Source organism: Mercenaria mercenaria, chromosome 8, assembly GCF_021730395.1.
Source record: "Mercenaria mercenaria strain notata chromosome 8, MADL_Memer_1, whole genome shotgun sequence".
Lineage (NCBI taxonomy): Eukaryota > Metazoa > Mollusca > Bivalvia > Venerida > Veneridae > Mercenaria > Mercenaria mercenaria.
In genome coordinates, this window is record NC_069368.1 from 66,286,141 (window position 1) to 66,295,211 (window position 9,071).

The 9,071-nt window shown below is 33.8% G+C and overlaps 1 long non-coding RNA gene across 1 annotated transcript in view; it reads right to left on the reverse strand.

Annotated features, from left to right (window-relative positions):
- Positions 1-2,172: 2,172 nt before the first annotated feature.
- Positions 2,173-9,071, reverse strand: part of LOC128559080 (uncharacterized) — a 38,741-nt gene continuing 31,842 nt past the window's right edge. The window contains exon 3 of the long non-coding RNA XR_008372131.1: positions 2,173-6,922. This is a non-coding gene — a long non-coding RNA (uncharacterized LOC128559080). The remainder of the gene's footprint in view (positions 6,923-9,071) is intronic.

Below are 9,071 nucleotides of genomic sequence, written 5' to 3' on the forward strand. Positions count from 1 at the left end.
TTCTTGAGGATAAAATCAGATATTTATTTCACAAATACTTTGCAGATATCTCGAATTTCAACAAATTTCTTCACATCGAAATACTATCATAAATACAAAGCCTATTTACTTTCATTTAGAAAATTTTCATTTTCTATAACAGGCTGCCAAAATAGAGACAAATTGCTAAAGACTGTGTTCACAGTGCTTTGTGCTTTTTGACAGATCTGAGATAATCTGTTCACCATTGAAAATAATAGAATCTGATGTATTCCATATTTGCATGGATTGTTTCTATAAATAATTTGCCCATACAAGAGGCAATGCCCGTAAAAGAGGCACAGTTTTGCTTGTTTAGTTTGTCTTCCTTTATCAATGATAATAAGAGTCACTACAGAAATGTACTCCGAGATAAAGATTAAGTGTTGTTTTGTCCGTACTATACGTCTTTATAATGACCCGTCTCTCCGTATTTAATACTATGCCGACTGGTTTGCCAGGTACGGTGTCTATACTTTATATTAGTATAATAATAAGATATTAGGGTATTCACCTGTGTGAATGAACAAGTTCATTCATGCTGGTTGTGCCTTTGCTTATCTAGTGTACTTCGCAGACAAGTTTGGTCTGTCATCTCGGAGAATCATGATAAGATCAAGGAAGAGTCTTTGGCAAATATAGCATGAGTGTAAATGGTTCGTTTTCGTCGCAAAGTTTTACTTGAACCTGAATTACGTGAAACTGATCATAAGTGCCAGTTTGGTTTTTAATTTCAATCATGAGCTCGAATCGACACGAATATGGACATATATCAAATACAGGAAGATGATTAAACAAATAAGGAGGATAGAGTTATGTCATGTTGTTTAGCTGTCCGTAAGGCAGCACGCCCGACTTTTTCAATACTTGACTCTGAATTAGATCTTTGCCAGTAAAAACGTTATAAAACATTAAACAATTTTAAGTTTCAATTGAAATCTATCACAGTAACAGAGATATTTCACTTTAAATAAAACATATAAACAAAACAATCGAAGATAAAAAGGGACATAACTAAATTCAATGTTCTTGATCAAAATCAAACTTGTTAGATGGAAATAAGGAATACGTTATTGTCTTTTTTATTCCTTAATACGGTACCTAGAAGCATAACATACAACGGCTGCAGACTGCTGTCATCAAAACACTTTACATGGCTGCTTTCCCAGGCGACAGTAGTTAACTGATCTTCAATATGAGGGATTCAAAATGTATGAAAAGTCTAGAAAAATGCATATAATATTTTGGTTGCTTTCACTAGTATCGGTGAGAATCACATTACATTTAGTATATTATATCACTTTTAAATGTTTCTAATTGCTAATTTTTATGTTGGATCGTAAAACTTATAGAAGACCTCTCGGTAGAACAATCAAACAACAAAAATGTCGTTTATACAACATTAAACAACAAATTTTTGCTTGTACAAAAATTTTTGCAATGGGAGGTTTTAGAAGTAGCAGATAAAATTCTTAAATCAGAATATAAATTTATCAATAAACATCCCGTAAAGAGTTTGTTTTGTAAAAGAAATTACATTTTCATGCACGTCTACGAATTTCTGTTCACTAAAAACTAGCACTGTACCTTCAATAACTTTTTAACAAACAACGATAAGCATGTAAGACCAACTGCCGAGTAAAGATAAATTATATGGCCACCAACTGGGCGTTATCGCTTGAAAATGTGTATATAATAAACACATTAACAACTGCAAAAGGTGTCCTTTGTTAGGTCAAAAAGTAAACAAATAACGCCATTTTGAACTGCAGACAGCATTTTTCTCGCCTAAAAGGCAGCAACAGGCAAAATACATCCACCCCTCCCTGTATAAGTTATTATTGTATTCAGAAAAACTTGCGAGAAACGTCTAGAAAATGTGCACTTAGATACTAAAGAGCAAGGTGTCCAAAGGTAAGGACGTTTTGCCAAAGTATAAAGGTAGCAAGGTGTCCAAAGTTAAGGACATTTTGCCAAAGTACAAAAGTAGTTCTTATGGAACTTGCGTTCACTAGCAACCGATTCTAAAGAATGATGTATAGAGGGCTATGTAGATGTTATTTCGCGCCAAAAAATGTTATTCGTGCAAAAGCTTAACTTACAAATGAAAACGTTTCACATCGTACAAAACAAGTTCATATGCACGAGTGGACACACGACTGGACATATGATCATATTAACACGGAGTACAATACAGTATAACTTAACACAGAGTACAGACATTATGCAAAGAGTACGGAGTACTAATACGACTGCTTTAAGAATATATAAGAATACACAAATAAAAATATAATAACTGAATTATTTCACCAATTTAGATAATAAAGTGAATCTAGACTCTGCTACAAAGACGTTATCCTTTATCCTGCTCAATTTTTAAAACGGACTGGTCCCTCATTCAGTTTCGAAGTAACACTTATTATTCAAACAGGCGTTCTTTAAAAATTTTGTAACTGAATAGCGAACAGTACAGACCAAGGCATTGCACTTGCCGCCAAGGTAGTATTGCTTAACGTTAATAACCTGACAACAACCTTCCATGAGTAAAAATAACTATATTTGTCTATAATGCAACATAAATATTGTCTATGATATTATACTTTTCATTTCTTGTAAACAAGGAGATTGCTGAATCTGCGTGTTAAGTTTAACGTAAATGTCTCATATTTTTTGCTCTTTAATACACATGTAAATCATTTACATTCATAATTATCAATAAATAGTATTAATGTGTTTGGAAGTAGTTATTATGTGTTTCATCCAATGTTTTTTTCTATTTTTCAGCACACGATTTTTATGACATATTATAATATTATGACAATTTGCCACTGCCTAAACTGTAGAATATACCAAAATTGGTTTTAGATTAAATGTGAATTGAAATGTAATTTTGTTTACAAATGTAGGCATGAACAGGGAACAGGCTCAATCAAACCGAACCTGCAACATTTTCGTTTTTGTCGTGTTGAACGACCTGTGAAGTTTCCACTTTTCCCTATTTTGTTGAAAAGACATTTTTGTGCGAGAAAAGAGGAAAAATGAACTGGAAAAAGATCCCACAATCGCCCTATAAAATAGGAGGGGTGTGCTATAATGGTTTCAAAGAATCCATTATACCAAATACTTCTTAGGCATTCTTTTCAGATATCTTTTCGGTCGATAATAAGTCATGTACTTTAAGAATATATTTCGCATTCCTTTTCACACTTAGCTTTACGGTCTAGAAATTAGTCATGTGCATTAAATGACAGGTTACATTATATCGCCCAGTTAATGCATTGTCCAGCAATGCATGTTTCAAAATTACTAATTGTTTTGAAAACTGACTAACTGGATAAATGACAGGGTAATTATAAACACCCGGTCTTTTGATCACGCCACATGACTCAAGTCACGAATCATTTCTTTCATAAGCAGAAGTTTTGAGACAAAACTTCAGTATCATTCTGGTACTCAGTTAGGTTAGATGCGTATGTTCTATACTCGCAAAATGAATTAGTTAGATTAGAACTGAGGCAATTAACGATGAAGTACTAATGTTAAAGTTCACATTTTATTTGAAATAACAGAGTTTTATGTTAGAGAATTATGAAGAAAGACATTGATGTAAATATTATCTTAGAACTTAGTACAATATTAAACAGTAGTTATTATAGTGAACAGTAGTTGTTGTTGTTGCTGATATTTAGTAGTGTGAACTTTAGTTACTGTTACACCACAGGGGTGGGGGTATTTCTATTGGTGTTCGTTCAATTTATTGCACACTTATGACACTTGAAGAGGATATGGACAGCGCTATGACTTCCATGACAATAATAAGAACATGGGAAAGGGAGACAGTCTAAAATAGAAATGCTACAACAAGATATGAAGCTGACAATATTTGATACAAGGATAGATGTCTATGGCAATTCAATGAGACTATTTTCAACTTCAATTCAATACATTGATTTGAAGTGGCCCTGTCATGAACCATATGTCGTCTTTTTCTGGAAACCCGATTGAAAATTTAGACTGCTTTCCCGAAAATCTTGGCGGTGACCTCAGTCAGGTGAGGTCAAGCTATGTTCAGCATAGAGCTGGAGACATGCCTTCTAGAGCCCGAAAATATTTTTGTAAAATAAAACGTATTATTGTGTTTGCAGATGGAGGGAACAGGAAAATAGAGAAAATACGTCTAAAAATGTCTGCCATTGAAAACTACCAAGGATAAAGTCGGATGGCAATTACATGAGCTGAATTCTGCATGCAAAGGTAGATCGATTTTGTCTTGACGCTGTAGCAAAATTAAAAATGGGGCCAGCCAAAGCTAGATGAACTGATGGCGTTTGAAATAGGTTTTAGCATGCCGCAAGGTGGAATTTCTATACCTTATTTTCAATGATGTGTTGGTTGAAAGAATAGATAAGCATTTTGACCGATTGAATATGATTTATTTCAGTTTTTTTGAGTCACCGAATGCATGCTTTCATCCATTGCTGTTGCTTGTTATTTGAACGGTTGAACAAGCCAAGCTTTCTGCGACGTTTACTTGTACACAATGGAAATATTTCCAGACCAGATTTTGTCTCATTTTATGTGTGTGAAAATGAATAAGCACTTTGGCATAATGAATTATCAAAACGCACTGATTGATGATTAATTTTGCTTCTTTTTCTTCAGAGCGCCCTGATGTGATGTGTACTGGCCAGAGTTTTCAATTTTTAGAAGCATACTGAGGTGGTGTGAGGCAGACGTTTTACATCAGTATTATGGAGATATAATCAAGTATTCTTTTTACCAATACTGAGCAGATTATATTGAATTTCAACAAATACAATGCCATTTCAGCTTGATACATTCTGTAAGGCTGTAGAAACATTGCTACATTTGATTTTGTGTGATGCAGAAAACATTAAAATATGAACACTTTTTTCAAAGAATTGTTGTGAAGTGGTGATCTGCAAAGATGTTCAATTTCTTCTAACCTACAGCAGTGTGACAGCGTATTTCTTGAGGAAAAACATCAGGTATTTATTCCATAAATACTTTGCCGATATGTTGAATTTCAACACACATTTTTACTTTGAATTACTGTCATAAATATTAAAATCCTATTCACTTTCTTTTGAAGAAATTGAAATGCATTTCAGTAGCATAGATATTCATTTTCTATTACAGGCTGCCAAAATAGAGACTGAATGCTAAAGACTGTTAGCAGCGCTGTGTGCTTTTTGACAGGAAAGAGATAAACCTTTTACCATAATAGATAATAATAGACTCCGATGTATTTCATATTTGCCTGTATTGTTTGAATGTTGATATTTGCCCATGCAAGAGTCAATGCCCGTAAAAGAGGCACAGTCTTGCTTGTTGAGTTTGTCTTCATTTATAAATGATAATAATAGTCAACACAGAAAAGTACTCCGAGATGAAGGTTTAGTGTCGGTTCGTTTGTATCATAAGTCTTTATCATGACCCATTTGTCCGTATTTAATGCTATACCGACTGGTTTGCCATACTAAGATACAAAGGTATTCAGCTGTATGAATGAACAAGTTCACTCATGCTGGTTGTGCCTTTTTCTTATCTAGTGTACTTGGCAGACAAGTTTGGTCTATCATATCGTAGATGCATTAGATCAAGCAAGCGTCTTTGTCAAATGTAGCATGGGATATTTAGAAAACTACTTTAGTCAAACTTAAAACAACATTTCACTCAAATTTTACACTGAACATTGCGTAAGGTAGAAAGACATTCAAAACTTCAACACTTCAACAGAATTCTGACTTCTGATTGATCATTTTTTCACATATGTACCATTTTGTCTTTGCCATCCAGCCCTTTGCGTAATCCAACCACATGATTTTGCATCAAAATTCAAGCAGTTCAGAAAATAATAGGTAAGGGTAGATCTCTCGGAAGCGCAAAGCACTAAAAACACAGCCACAGAAACCTCAAAACCTCTAATACCTTACATCTTCTGGATGTGAAAATAAAGATATAACTCTACAAGCACATGAATAAAGAGATAACTTCTCTCAAACTTTATAAGATAGAAGAAGTTATGTAACAGAAAGAGCATTGAAACTCGAGGGTAAACGATTTGTACGAGGGGGCGTAGCCTCCGATTATAAATCGTTTACCCGAGAGTTTTAATGTTCTTTCTGTTTTGTATCATAGCCCATATATGGTACTTCAGTAGGCGTTCCACTTGCCATATACAGCAGTTCAGTGAGTACTTGAAATCCTTACTTTACAAATGTGTAAAGCTCAGGTAAAATATACCAATGCGAGCGCAGAAAATCAATAAAATGCACGTCGCTGTCTGCTGTTAGCTGTCTGCTGGCATACTTTCCTATCCAACAGTGCGGTAACTAGCGTGCGGGTATTAAATACCTGCACACTTTTAGTTACCGCACCCTGCGCTCAGTGTATACGATTTACCTGCACCAAATTTGTTAAGAAAATACACCGAGCTATGATACAATCAGAGGTTTGAAACTGAATGCTTTTCGATGCAACACAACGATGTTGGAATTTGATGGTTAGAATTTTACCCTTGTTCTTACATAACGTTGATAATTTTTCTCCTCCTTTGTTTGGCTTTTTCTGATCGGCACGGGCAAAGCTTTAATGCTGGTTGTTGTGACCCGACACTACATTTGGCGAGGCAGTGAAACCGGTATGAGGAATTACTTTGTCCGACGCTGCAAGAATTCATCGACAGGGATTTGATGCTTTTTCTCCGCCAAAGGGAAGCACGAAGGTGTGTGTGCGAACACACTCTTTGGTTGCCTAGCTGTCCGGAGGCCGCAGTTAGTGTATGGGCAGAAGCATCGAATGTCTGCGTATGATTCCGATCTCGCATTGAAATCATGTTATACTACATCTGATGCGTTTTCTCCTTTTACTTATTACGCATCTGTAAAACAAAAGGTTATAATAAACAACATGATGTTAACATGATGTTGAAATTTTGTCCTTCTCCTACTATGGAGCTGTTTCTCTCTACCCATCTGTGAAATTGCTTTCAATGCAAAAGGTCGATTTTTAATCTGATAGCAATTTGTCATATGTGGGAGAAACTTCTGTTGAGCCATTAGTAGAACTATAAGGAACGTCAAAGCATTGTTATCCCTGTATGCCTGGACATATTTACAAAGTCCACATTCAAAGATTTTTATTATAACTGGAATTTGAAAACGTATTTTGCAATCTAATGCACGTTTGGTCATATAACATCAGTAACTGTATATTTTGTGCAATGCGGGAGAAAATTCTCCTATTATAACATGAAAAAAAAAAACACATTGTTTTCTTGTATGCCTATTGCATGTGCAGTACAGGACAAATTTGACAAAAAGAGTTCACATGCATAGTTTTTCATTAATAAACAGCCGCCAGGATATCTTTGCAAAACCAGGATTTTGGCAAACTTCACTACCATTACTACAGCATTTCCTTCATTAATAGTATGATACATATTAATCTTATTTTTATTCAAAAAACATTCAAACATTTTATCATGAAATTATTTTCCTTTAAGAGAATTCCTATATATTTTTTCCTTTCATAGATATTTGTTTTCAAATTCACATATATGATAGGAAAATTTGTGCTGAAAACAATGAACAAATAAGAATAATGGGTCACCAGGCTTGTTTTTGTGAAAAATTGTTTTGAACAGACCCAATATTGCTGAAACTGCCAGCGATTTTTCAACATTTTCATAATTTTCTGCTTTTTTTATAAATACCGACCAAAATATACATCAAGACAACACAATAAGTTTTGTTCTTATTACAGATTTTATTATATACTTATTTGATATCATAGTCATATTTGTAATACTATATCCTTACAATAATGGGTACAAATAAAAAAAAAATAATATTATTTCATATTCACTTTTGTGAACTTTTTTCAATGAAAAGAAGAAGAAGAATAAATTTTTAAATTTTGATAAAAACTCTTTCATATATTTTTTTCCTGTTTTTCTTGTGTATTAATAATTGTATTGTGAGCTTAAAAATGGCTTAAAATATTTGGGTCAGCAGGCTAAATTTTATGTTAAGACCGCTTGAATACAATACCTGTTCGGACGAAAAATGGCACCAACCTGACCAAATTGATTACATGTATATCTGCAAGAAATCAAAAAAAGTTTTAAAAATTCTTAATTCTTTCTATAACTGAATACTAAATAATCTGAAAGGCGATATTGTCTTTTCAGTACTAAGTCAATTAATTACCAACACTGTCTTTGTACTAAAATTCGTCGTGGAAGCAGAACCACAAAAATGACAAATGTTGACTTCACTTCAGTTTTCCACAGAAAGTGTCGGCTTCGCAGGAAGATGCGGATAAAAAACTATAGGAATTTCCTATAATCTACCCATAAATTTGTAGGTGTTCTACCTTCAGAAACTATTTCATTAAAAGCTACGGTAACAAATTCTCGAGTTGTATTCTTTAATGGAATAACCCAAGCATAGTTAATTAGTACTTCACTCATTTATTATATTTTGATAAAGCTTGCATATCGACTAAATAAGCAGACCAAGTATCATTAATATCATTTAATATCACTCTTCGTTTCGGAAATGTTCGTTTAATTGGTTTATGTTATTATTCTGCTAATTCGTCACTCCAGTTTATTTCGTGGGGAGGTGGGGGTTGTTTTTTCAGCAAATGCTCTACTCTCTTTTCCCATTTTTTTATTTCGATTTTCTTCCGAACCCTAATTTGTATTTCACATTAATTGCTTGCTTTACAACTATTTTCTTTTGCAATTTTGTCTCCAAATATTTTATTGGGTGTTATCTAAGTTGGAAAGCATATGATTGTCACAAATACCCTTTTTACACCACTGCCGTAGCAAAAGTCATAGTCCATACATACTGCGTCTAGTTCATTAAGAAGGAGGTCCATTATCCAAAGGATTTCCCGTACCGAAATAGTTATATCCTGGAAGTGTTAAACCTTTCTTATGTAATAAAGGTAACATTGCTTTATTAATGCCATTTTTTTTGCACCTCCAATAGGTTTCACGAACTTTGTTTTTATATTGC